Here is a 12,982-nt window from a genome sequence, read left to right on the forward strand (position 1 = left end):
AAGTGTTTGTGTCATTTTTAGTACTACACAAGAATGTCTTTATGAGTCCAAGTCTCAATCTTGGAACCTAATTCACTTGTGTAATAACAGTTGTCTTCTTTGTCAATGCCATCATGAGTTCTCTCTTCATCTTCCATCCTCCATAGTTTCCGCAGTTTGCCATGCTCTAGATCTCACATCTTTAACATGGTATCAGAGCCCAGACGGGCATGGCACTGCTACTCCAGCTCCAATTCACTCTCATCTAGCTCAATTTGAGCTCAATCCAGCACTCAGGCCAAGTCTAGGACCTCATCTCCTACTCTTTCTTCTCACTGCCCTACTTGGCAGCCATAGCTACATAGCACATACCCTACTTTGAGCACTCATATCTCCTCATAGAGACCATATCTCTTCATGATTCCTTCTGGGGGAATCTTCCCCAACACAAGGCGCTCCTCCTTGGCACCTCACACCTAAGCATTGCACACCTAGAGCTTAGCATTGTCAATCTTCTCAACTTCTGCTTTGGGTGTCCTCCATAGCCAACACGACCCAGCTCACTTGGAGCTTCTTGATCTCCTCATCCAGGCGGAGATAGCTGACATTTTCTTATGGTGGTTTCTTCCTTTGCTCAAGGCACATCACTGCATCATGATATAGATCAACATTACATGCTCTCTGCCCCGGCATTGCCTGTTTTCCTATTCGCTGTTCAGAACTGTGCAAATTACTGGTTGTATGCTCTGTGTGATCAGCGTTGGCTGCAAACAGTCCTGCGACCATAGGGCTTTTGAAGAGCCATATCTAAACCTTCTTCCACTCAGAGGGATCGTCAAATGCCTACTTCTCCGCGCTGCTACATTGAAAAAACCAGTCAGGTTTAGAACCCTATTGTGGAAGCCATAGTTTTTCTACTTCAAGCTTTCATTTCACTTGAATTTCTCACTTCTCTGGAGTCATCAAAGCCCTTGCCACTCTGATCTAATCAACTTTCTCATAAAATCGTCAAGGAGGGGAGATCTTGAATATTTGGAAGAACTGAAGTCCAAGCCACCATAGCCACAACATCAAAGCTTCATCTCTACTTTATTTTTTGGCTCAAGGATCCTTTACCACTCATATTTGACTGAACACTGAAGATTCTAACAAGGATTTCTCATCAAATTACATCAAGGAGGGGAGATTTGTGCTTGGAAGATTTGAAAGAGTTGAAGAAATCAAGCAGCTCAAGAATCAACATCAGGCTCATCAAGAACAGTATCTAGTGATACTTATCAAGTGTTATTTGACACTATTCTTCTTGTATCCTTTGATACACTTAAGTACAACACTCTTACTGATTTATCTCATATTTGAAGCTGATTCTTGGTCATATCAATGACAATCAAGAAAATTTCTATGTGGATACACTTCATGAAGAGTAACATGACTTGTGTTGCTTATTTACATGACATAGAAGATGTTCTTACTCTACCTGCAGAAGGAAATGGAGCTGCCTACACCAAAGAGAAATCAATAAATCCATTTGAAGATTTTGAAGACATGTCTACCACTTTGCTTGAGGGGGACAACTGGAAGAGCAAACTCAAAAATGCTACAAGCAAAGTCAATAAAGGAGTAGACCAAGAAGATCATGAAGAAGAGAAGAAAGACAAGAAGATTTTCCATGCTAACAAAGAAATAGCAGATGCTGAAAAAGACCACAAGGGCCTATCGGTCCTTGTCTCTCATTTTCTATTTTAAAAGCATTGTACCTGCCTTAATGTTCCTTTCATAAGCTTGTAAAAACTCCTCATGTAGCCTTGTACTACAGCCTCTGTACACTTTATGAGGCCCCTGTTACAGCCTCTGGATGTCCACCATGTTTATGGTACCCACACTTAGCCTTTTTCTACAATAGCCTCTGCTGTTTTGCCATGTTTGTGGTATGCCCACACTTTGCAGGTGCTGCTCTCACTAAAGCCTCTATACACTTTGTACTTTCAGGTCGTGATTGAGGAGGGGTGTTGAGAATCTACCAATCACACCCTATGTATGCCCCTTTGTATGGAGCAGTTAGGCTAGGAACATGTTGTCCATTCTAAGAAGAGAGACAAAATCCCATATGCACAGTGGATGTTAAGTGCTAGCAAAGAACTCTATATAATGATGTACTTGAACTATCACTTTCATATGATAATAATGCAATAGTACTTGTCTCTTTCTATCAAATGTATGTGTCATTGTCAGTACTACACAAGAATGTCTTTATGAGTCCAAGCCTCAATCTTGGAACCTATTTCACTTATGTAATAACAGTTTTCTTCTTTGTCAATTTCATCATGAGTTCTCTCTTCATCTTCCATCCTCCATAGCTTCCCCAGTTTGCCATGCTCTAGATCTCACATCTTTAACACTCTCTTGGGCATGTGCGTGAATGAGCTTGATGGATGTGGGTCTGGAAAGCACTGCGGCTTATGGTTTTGAGGTTCTATGGGGCTTGGGGTGATTAAGCTTGAGGGCGGCGTACGAGTGGTACCCTTGGCCGTGTGGGCTTTAGGGATCCATATCCAGGCATTCCCCTCATAGTAGCCTTGCATATGCAAGAGGGCTTTAGGGACCCACCTTTGCTTGATCATGCACTGATTTTTGTGACTGCGCTTTGGTTACCTAGGTTTAGAGCTTTGAGTCTTATGAGGATGTGTGCGTCGACTCCTAGGCGGCGGTTGCGGTTGTTTAGGCTTCCATTGAAACCTAGGTTGTTGGGCCTTAGCTTTTGCTGCCATGAGTAGCGGTTCTTGAGAGTTGGTGGGTGGTGACCGAGCACTATCCCCTCCTTAGATTTGGCTACTAATATTTCTACCGGTGGCCTTGCAGATTGTGGTGAGGTCGCACAGCCCATGCTGAAAGCTGTAAAAATGCGAACGTTGCCTATGGCGAGGTGGATGCACTGCAACTCATAATCAACGTTGCAACGAGTTTGCTTTTTGAAGGTTCTCCCTAGCAGCAACTCCGTGCCTATGTCTTTGGCGTCTGGCAGCACGTAGAAGATCATTGGTACAGTCTCAAACTTCATAGAAATGGTGGCCCTGCACTTGCCGAGAAGTGCGTATGAGCAGCCCCCATATGGGCTTAATTTGGCATTAGTGGGTTGTAGTGGTGGTTTGCCAAGTTGGGTCCAATGATCGTGAGTCAAGACATTGAAGTCTACTCCCTCGTTGATCAAGGCATTGAAGACATATGTTCGATTGGCAGTGACCGTGATATGCAGGTATGCGGGTTATATGGCTTCCTCATCCTCATCATCGATTTCGGTGATGGTGGCTACTCATACTTTGATAGGCAGTTCCAACATTGGTGGCTCATGCAAAGGATGCGCAAGAGGATAGTACTTCTTGATACGACTACCATTGAAGAAGCCTATTCCCTCACTGTCTAGAGTCTCGAGCTTGACGTTACCCGTTCGGCTGATTGCACAAACTTTGAAAGGTCCAAGAACCCTAAACTTCATTTTTTGCTTATGCCCCTTAACTGAGTATAGGAGCACTAAGTCGCCCTGTTCAAAGTCACGTTGCTTGATGTGCTTGTCAAACCAGCTCTTACATCGTTCCTTCTCACATATAAATGCATGAGTGGCTAGAAGGCAAGTCTCCGAGAGGCGTTCAAGTTCAACTAGGCGTTGTGTCCATGCCTCCTTTCCTTCCCATCACTCTTGAAGTGCAATTCGTAGGCTAGGCACGAAGAATTCTACATGGAGAATTGCTTCGGTTCCGTAGGTCAACCTAAAGGGGGTCTAGCCAATAGCCGTTTTATAAGCTATGCGGTAAGCCCATAAGGCTACCATCAGCTTGTTATCCTAGTCACTGCGCGAGGCAGAGACTACCTTGGTTAGGACATTAACAAGAATCTTATTTGTGGATTTTGTCTGGCCGTTTGCTTGAGGGTAATATGGAGAGGATTTTCGATGGATAATTAGGAAGGTGGACAGGAGATGTGCTATCACTTCATTGATCAAGAGTGTGCCCTGGTCACACTGACTAGTTTGATGGGGCATCCGAATCATGAGATCACATGCTCCCACAAGAACTTGGTAGTCATTCGAGCATCGTTCTTTCGTGTTGCTCTTGCCTCTGCCCACTTCGTTAGGTAGTCTGTGGCCACAATGATGTATTTGGCCTGAGAATATTGTCAAGATTGTGGGAGAGAAGGAAGGAGTCTCGCTTGAAGCTTTCTTGCTTGCACAATGGGGGAAGACACACAAGGGTGGAGGATGAAAACAGTTTTCCTCTTCTTAGTTGTGTAAGCCAAAAGAACTCTGGTACAAAGAAAATAGAAGAACCCTCTATATGGGTCTCAAACCAAACTCAACTAACTAAGGTGGCATACTAACTGAGCCACGAACTAGAATAGATAAGGATAGCTATCATGTAGCTATTATTCATGGGCGGTGTACCAACCGCATCTGCAACCGACACGTCGGTGACATAAATACACAACGGTCACCCTGGCGTATCACGAGTGGAGCTCGATATCTCAACAAATATTGTGCAGCAGGGTTGATGGGTCCTATGAAGTCGATTCCCCATTTTTCAAAGGGTTGTCATGCAATGATTAGGGTTAACTCCATTTGATCCTTGCAAATCGAGACCTTTTTCCACTGACACTCGTCACAATGCTTAACAAATCATGCTACATCACGGAACAGCGTTGGCTACCATAGTTGAGACTGCAGCACCTTAGAACTGTCGTGTCTCCGCTAAAGTGCCCACCAGCAATTCCATTGTGTGCCTCTGAGAGCACGTCATGCATCTCATGCTCGCACACGCATCTGCACAGCAATCCATCTTGCCCTAGGTGATACAGCTGGCCTGCTATCAATTGGTAGGGTTGGATCTTGAGAATGAGTCGCCTCAGTCTTGCCTTCTCTATCGGGCGTTCAGGTAGTCCGTGCTCAAGCACTTAGACTATGTCATCTACCCAATATGGCATTAGATCGGCCTTGAATAAATCTCTCTCGCTGGAAAGGTTAAAGAGATGCGCGTTTGGCAATTCATCGATAATGCCTTCTCTAGCGGCTTCTCCTGTGCGGATGCGTGACATATGGTCGGCCATGTAGTGTTTTTTTCCCTTTCGTACAACCACGGAGAAGTCAAACTCCAAAAGCAAAAGGAGCCATCGAGCTATGCGTCCTGTAGTGCAAGGTTTATTCACTAGATATAGCAAGGCTTGATTGTCCACAAAAAAGGTAAAGAGTGTAGCCAATAGATAATGCCAGAACTTCTTCACAGAAAACACCATGGCCAAAGCCCTCTCTTTCTATCGTCGAGTAGTTTATTTTTGTCTCAGTGAGTTTTCTACTAGCAAAGCTCACCGAATAGTCTAGGTTGTGCTCACCAAGTTGGCACAACACTACCCCCACAGCAAATTTAGAAGCATCGATATGCACATGGAAGGTGATGGTCCAATCTGGGGCTCGTAGAATTGGTGCTGTGGTTAGAGCCTTCTTCAACTCTTCATATGATAGTTGGCATGCTTTAGTCCATTCAAAGACAATTAGCAACTTGTATAAAGGTCTAGCTATCAATGCGTAATTCAGCACAAACCACTGATAGTATCCTGTATGGCCTAAGAAGCATTGGACTCCCTTATAGTTGATTAGGGGTGGAAGGTCAACAATAACCCTGACTTTTGAGAATTCAATGGCAATGCCGTTCTTCGACACCAAGTGGCCTAGGATGCATCCATGCTTCACCCAAAACTAGCATTTCAAGGGGTTCAAGGAGAGACGATATAGGCGACACCACTCAAAGACTGCTTGGAGTCTGTCTAAGTGTTCCATCCAAGTCGAGTGAATGCAGAGGTCATCGACAAAGACTTTCAACTCTTTGCGAAGCATGTCTTTAAATATGGTGCACATCAGGCGTTGGAAAGTGGCAGGGGCATTAGTCAACCCGAAAGGCATGAGTATGTAAGCAAAGACACCCCACTTAGTGGCGAAGGTAGTCTTGTGCCTGTCGACAAGATGCACTTGCACCTGATTGTATCTTGATAAGCCATCCAGAAAACTGTAGGCCTCCTTGCCCACCACTCTTTCAAGCATGTGCTCGGTGTATGCAATGGGTTATTGTCCCTTTTAGTAGCAACGTTCACCTTCTTGTAATTGACACACTCTAATTTTTCTGTTTTTTTTCATCACGATGACTATGGGTGATACCCAATCCGTGTGCTCAATTTCATAAATGAGTCCCGCTCTCATCAACTTCTCAATCTCTTCCTTGATAGCACGTGTTTTGGATTCATTGGGTATGGTCCGCTGCTTCACCGGCATTGCATCTGGTGTCATGGGTATATTATGAGTCACTACACTCAGATCTACCCCTTTAAGCTCTTCCAAGGACCAAGAAAATACGTCTACGTACTCTCGCAAGAGAGCGACAAGACTCATTTCTTCTTCCTCAGTCAAGTCATCGGTAATGAAGGCTGGTCGGGGTGTCTCTCCTTCCTGGGCTAGGTTCACCTCCTTGACCTTGGCTAGTCCCTCAATTGGTTCACTCGTTTGCCCTTGTCGTTTGTTGGCACCCAACAGGATCACTACCCTGTCTTCTTTCTTGAATTTTGTAAATCTTTTATGGAGGTCCCATGGTTTACATTGTTCGTCTATTCATGTGTCCCTGGGTTGTTTCGCCATTTCTTGCTTCAATCGTCTGTGCCTCAGGTGGACGGGTAGGTCCCCGTTGGTGCGTCGAGTCTTGGGCGGCCTAGGTATTTCTGGGTCGCTATCCGAACTTACCCCCGACTCAGAGTAAAACTTGCCGTCTTCGCTAAAAGAGGTGATCTCCCCTAGTGGTCACAGTTCAGATGGTGATTCTGTCCTAAGTAATGGTGTCGCTCCCGGTTGGGCTAGGCCTGCTTGCTCAAGGTCTATGGCTCCTATGCGTTCTAACCAAGCGCAATCACAATCCATGTGCATGACCCCTCGCTCTATCCTGAAGACACTCTTTTTCTGTGGCTTGGATTTTTCCCGTATTTGTTCTATTTCATGTCCCTCAGTGTCGTATTCTACAGTGTCTATCTCACCCTCACTTTCATCACACTGAAGGATTGGCAGTCTTCGTACTTGTTATTAGAGTCCTGTGCGTCAAACTGCTCATCGTCTCCTAGGCCTTGGTATATCTCTTGTCGTTGATCAGGGACTAGGGCCCAGTTGTGCATAAGGTTTAAGTCATGCACCCTGGTCCATTACCACTTGGATTTGCCTACTAAGAGATCCTAGAGTGGTTTGAAGTTTGTTGCTGGATTGTCAGCTAGCTTGTTCGTTAAGTATTCTAGAACCTCTTGGAATTCTCTCTTGTTGTTTGGCACTTAGAAGGTGACGGACTTAGGTCTCCCACGAAGGGTTCCTGCCATCATGCAAACTTGTACGGAGGGCATGCCGTCAGACTTGCTCATCATCTGGATGGCTTGCTCATATGCCTCATGATCCGAGAACGGCAGGTCGACTGTGTGGGAGCTTTCGCTCAACCGCCAAGACCCATGGACCGCTTATTGTTTCAAGCGTTCCAAGCGAGCTCTAATGGCTAGCCGACGCGCCGTCGATCCTACGAGTGTAGTGAGCTTACCTTGATGCCCGATCGAGTACCCTCCTCTCTCTTGCACTCCGGTAGCTCCACGATTCTTAATGCTAGCTCAAGCATCCTCAAGCCTCCTCCATCTCCAAGCTCCATCCTCCATAGCTGCGCGCGCAAGAGAAGAGAAGAGAAGAGAAGAGAAGAAGAGAAGAGGAGATGGTGAAGAGCTTCACCCTCTTGATCCCTCACTCTCACACACACTCACTCCCTCACACTCTCACACTCCCTCTCTCAAGAGCACACACAAGCAAGAAGGAGAGAAGAAGAGAGGAAGAAGGAGACTCTTTTTGCCACACACCAAAGAATGAGCTTCTCATTCACTTTTCAACTTTATATACAAAGCCCTAAATCCTTTTTGGGCGGTCATCCCCTTTTCCCTCTCTTACATGGCCGCCGTCGCCTAGGCCCTTTTTCCCATTTCCCACCATTCTAATTTATCATATTCCCGGCTAATGCATACATTTTGCACAGGAGCGAGCCTGGCACTCTCTTATGAAGATTCGGGGGCGCTTCCGCATTTTAATTCTTTTGTTGCCTCTGGCCGACACTGAAGCTTTTTGAGGGTCGTGCCCAAACATTTGAATTTTTCAGGGACTGGCTTTTCAAGGCGCCTTTTTCTGCTTTTATCCTGCGCCTTTTTTGCTATTTCCATTTTTTCCATTTTTCGCTCCTCTGTGCTGCGGGAACACGGTAACATTATCCCCCTCCTAGCCAAGTGCCATTCCCATGGCACTGCGGTGGGACGTAGTGGCTAGTTAGGTCGGCTGTTAGGCGGAACAGGTAGGTGGGTGGTTGGGGGAATGATAGGTGATGGAGGTTGGGGACGATGACCAGGAAAGATTCCAGTGTGCTTTAGGCTCCATGAAGATACTCGGCATCTTTCACCTTGTTGTGGCGCCCCTTATGTAGCCAGTTGTCTTTTGAGTATCAGAAACGCTTGAAGCAATAAACAATCCCTTAGGAGGATGGTATTGGAGGGATTTATTCTGGAGAAACCCCCCCGAACGCTATTTGTCTTGAAAACCCGTGGCTTTGATTGAAGATCCTTGTCTTTGAGTTGAAAGTTTTCAGTTTGAGTTGAAGGTCTTCAGGCTTGTGGAATCAATAAGCGATCCGTGGATCTTGAGGCGTTGGGCATGGATCTTCAGACGATGAGGTTCCAAGATCTATGCCAATGGCAGTTCTACCCTGACTTGGTTCAATCATGGTGGCCATCAGTAGGCAGATGGCTGGATGCCAGCGCATGAAAGGAGGTTTGGGTCATTAGAGGGTGCCGTGGGTGATCTTCTTCCGCGGGTAGCCATTTCTTGAGAGTCGAACATAACCTGCAAGAAAAGTTATGCACTCCCTAAGGGGTGTGTCTGCTCGCCATGTAGTGTGTGGTGCTTGTGGCAGTGGAACTGGGAGATGGGTCTAACCTTGGGTAAGCCCTTGGTAACGTCTCACACTTGAGAAACCAGTTTGTGCTTCGTTGGAGGTGTGGTGCGAGTCTTAGGGTGACAGGTCTGAAAGTCCTGCCCTTGATGTGCCCTAAGCGTGAAGTGGGGGGAGGGGGCTAGGGAGAACCCTAGGTGCAGTGACTGTGGTGCTTCTCCTTCTTCTTCTCTTTTTTTTTTTTTTTTGAAATGATACATAGGCCTAATTGTCTTGATTAGAATGAGGAGAAGAAGGGGGTTGGATAGACTTGCTCAAAAACTGGCGACTTTGCATGTAATCTTTCAGATTCATGCGTACATGAAGGGAGGTGGTGGAGAGGAAGGGGTGGTTGCATCTAGTGAATTGGCTGTCGTTCATGTCTTCTAGGAGGGCTAGGCAAAAAGAGGGAAGGAGACTAGCCCTCATCATGAGACGAGCCATGGTGCAGTTATCTATAGCGTTAGGGTCAAAGAATAGGGGAGGCAGGCCCCGCTCTTGTGGAGTCGGGTCCTGCTTAAGAAGTAGCCTAAGTAACCTAAGATAATTACAAGTGGTTATAAAAGTGGGGTCAGGACAGGAGGAGAAGTCTGCCAGGAAGCGCATCATAGACTCATCTAGGCTTTCTACAGTAAAAAGAAGGGCGTGCTTAGGGGATACTATAGTGGAGTTATAAATAATGGGAAATTCATACCGCCCGTGGAGGGTGGCATCAAAATCTACCCCTATCCTTCGAGGGTACGCCATGTAGGTAGGGTCGTTCCGCTCGAATGGCAGGGTATTACAAAACGCCATCCAGGCGAGCATGCTTATGTCGCATACTCGCCTCCTGCACAGGGGTTGGATCTTGCAGTTTTGTACAGTGTGGGGGATTTCAAAAACCTTATCTTGCCAGTAGTCGGATGCTCCTGTGCCCCAAGAGGTTGGGGTCTTTTCCCGCTTTTCCAGCCATTTTTTCCCCAACCGGCCACCGACCGTGATCACCTCGTCCATCACTTTGAGCGGCAGGACCCTCCGCAGACTGTTGGGTAGGAGGAAACTAAAGGGGAATGGATCCTTTCCTAGTTCCTGTACCTCCCATACCACCAGTTCTGCGTGGAATCCTACGGGAAGATCATCTGGGCACGGAGGGAGAGGCGCGGACGGTAGCACGGCTGGCTTGGCTCTCAGTTTTTGTCTGGCATCCTCCACCAGCTTTTTGCATCTCTCTTTAGAGGCGGCTTTTCTTTCTGCACAGCTGGGTCTCCTTACGGCGGTTCTTGGGCGCAGCTATCCTTATCTACTCTAGTTTGTGGTTCAGTTAGTATGCCACCTTAGTTAGTTGAGTTTGGTTTGAGACCCATATATAGGGTTCTTCTATTTCTTTGTATGAGAGTTCTTTTTTGCTTACACAACTAAGAAGAGAAAAACTGTTTTCAGCCTCTACCTTTGTGTGTATTCCCCCATTGTGCAAGTAAGAAAGCTACAAGTGAGACTCCTTCCTTCTCTCCCACAATCTTGACACTCCGACAGTGTCCAATCCTCTATATTGTTGCTTTCTGTGTCTTCGTGCCTTCTCCAGGTCCTACTAGTAGGGCACTTAGGCACCTGTCTAAGTCTTGGGGTCTTCTCCTACTAGTGGATTCCTTAAGCGATTTATCTGAGTGAGTTCCTTTGATTATTGAATACAAGCCTCAATTTATGGTCACTCGGTGAGTGTGTTGTTTCTCGTGCACTTATGCCCAATCAGGCTTTCAGCTTTCTTAAGTGTACTTCAAGTATGGAAATTCAATGTGAGTGCCGCAAGCAATTCCCCAGCGTCTTACTCACTCTTGCTCATTTTGGGCCTGATAGGCTTGTAGGTCCATTTTCTGGCCGTTTAGTTAGGGTTTAGGGTTTCCTTGTATGTTGCCTTGTTCGCTTTGTGTCGATCAGGTTTTACGGTTCAACGGCTCGCGTCCGAGTCTTTGGGTCCCTCAACTATCTACTGCTAACCGCTAAGCAGCTGTGTACTACAATTTCTCTTATCACGTGTGCCAGAATCAAGTTCCGAGTGCCCGAAGGGTTTCGACAAGTTGCGCTAATGCGTATTTGCCGGGTCGGGTCAAATTTTTGATAGATTTGACAAAAAGTGACACTCGGACCAACTGGTCCGAATTGCAGGGTCCGAGTGGGTCACTTCGACGGGCCGAGGCACGGGGTCAAGGGCCGAATCTCCAGATTTGACTCGGACGATTTTTATTCGAACGGGCCGAATGGCAGGTTTGGACAGGGTAATTCGGACGGGCCGAACGGCGCTTGGCCGAGGGCTGAATCCCGAGTGTGGCCGAGTTTCGAATTCGGGACTCAGACCAGTCCCTCGGACGAGCCGAATGGCGGATGTGCCATGTGGCAAAGAGCTTTGACTCGGACGGCCGAGTGGGTTGACTCGGACAGTTGCCTCGGACAGTCCGAGGGCCGACTAAGTTTTTGGGCCGAGTGGCCGAATGGTAAGGGGCCGAGGGCCAATTCTGGGACTCGGCCCAGAAGCCACCGCTTGGACGGACCGAACGCGGTGCGACGGAAACAATGCAATGTCGATCTTGCTCGATTCTTGGGATTTACCCAATCATACCAAGCACAACCCTCCAGATCCTATCTAGGGGGATAGAGGAAGGGATTCATATACCTGAACGGGTCAGTAAGTGCATCGGTGATGCGATCAAATCACATAGGCTAGAGCTCTCTAGCTCTCTCTCTCTCTCTCTCTCTCTCTCTCTCTCTCTCTCTCTCTCTCTCTCTCTCTCTCTCTCTCTCTCTCTCTCTCTCTCTAAAATGGCACAAATGAGCTCTCTTTTGGCCTCGTGGCTCTTATATGCCTTCCCAAATGTGGCGTTGACGCCCCCAATCACTCTCTTGTCGATCTTAGGCCTCATTAGCGAACAGTAAATCCTACCCTTTTCCGGTTCGATTTCCTAACTCTAACCTACGCTAAATGCAACGAAAATCGAAGGCAAAAAACTGAAATAGATCCTCCATGCTTTCCAATCATCAACCAACCAAAATATCCCAAAATACTTACTTTTTTTGAAGATTAAAAACACCCAACTTCCTACCTATCTCAAGCTCCGTTTCGGGGATGAGTACCCTACTTCGATGCTAGATGTGAGGCACGCAAGTGCTCAAGCTTGAATCCATTGGTCCCGACAACGGAACCGAAATGTGGGAGCTTTCGCTCAACCACCAAGACCCACGAACCGCTTATTGTTTCAAGCGTTCCGAGCGAGCTCTAATGGCTATCTCTCACCTAGCCGACGAGCCGTCGATCCTACGAGTGTAGTGAGCTTATCTTGATGCTCGATCGAGTACCCTCCTCTCTCTTGCACTCCTGTAGCTCCACGATTCTTGATGCTAGCTCAAGCCTCCTCCATCTCCAAGCTCCATCCTCCATAGCCGCATGTGCAAGAGAAGAGAAGAGAAGAGAAGAGAAGAAGAGAAGAGGAGATTGTGAAGAGCTTCACCCTCTTGATCCCTCACTCTCACACACACTCACTCCCTCACACTCTCACACTCCCTCTCTCAAGATCACACACAAGCAAGAAGGAGAGAAGAAGAGAGGAAGAAGGAGACTCTTTTTGCCACACACCAAAGAATGAGCTTCTCATTCACTTTTCAACTTTATATACAAAGCCCTAAATCCTTTTTGGGAGGTCATCCCCTTTTCCCTCTCTTACATGGCCGGCCGTAGCCTAGGCCCTTTTTCCCATTTCCCACCATTCTAATTTATCCTATTCCCGGCTAATGCGTACACTTTGCACAGGAGCGAGCCTGGCACTCTCTTACGAAGATTTGGGGGCGCTTTCGCATTTTAATTCTTTTGTTGCCTCGGGCCGACACCGAAGCTTTCTGAGGGTCATGCCCAAACATTTGAATTTTTCAGGGACTGGCTAACAGTCAAGGCGCATTTTTCTGCTTTTATCCTGCGCCTTTTTTGCTATTTCCATTTTTTCCATTTTCCGCTC

Source organism: Lygodium microphyllum, chromosome 23, assembly GCF_053477565.2.
Source record: "Lygodium microphyllum isolate KBCC chromosome 23, Lygodium_microphyllum_v1.1.10, whole genome shotgun sequence".
Classification (NCBI taxonomy): domain Eukaryota; kingdom Viridiplantae; phylum Streptophyta; class Polypodiopsida; order Schizaeales; family Lygodiaceae; genus Lygodium; species Lygodium microphyllum.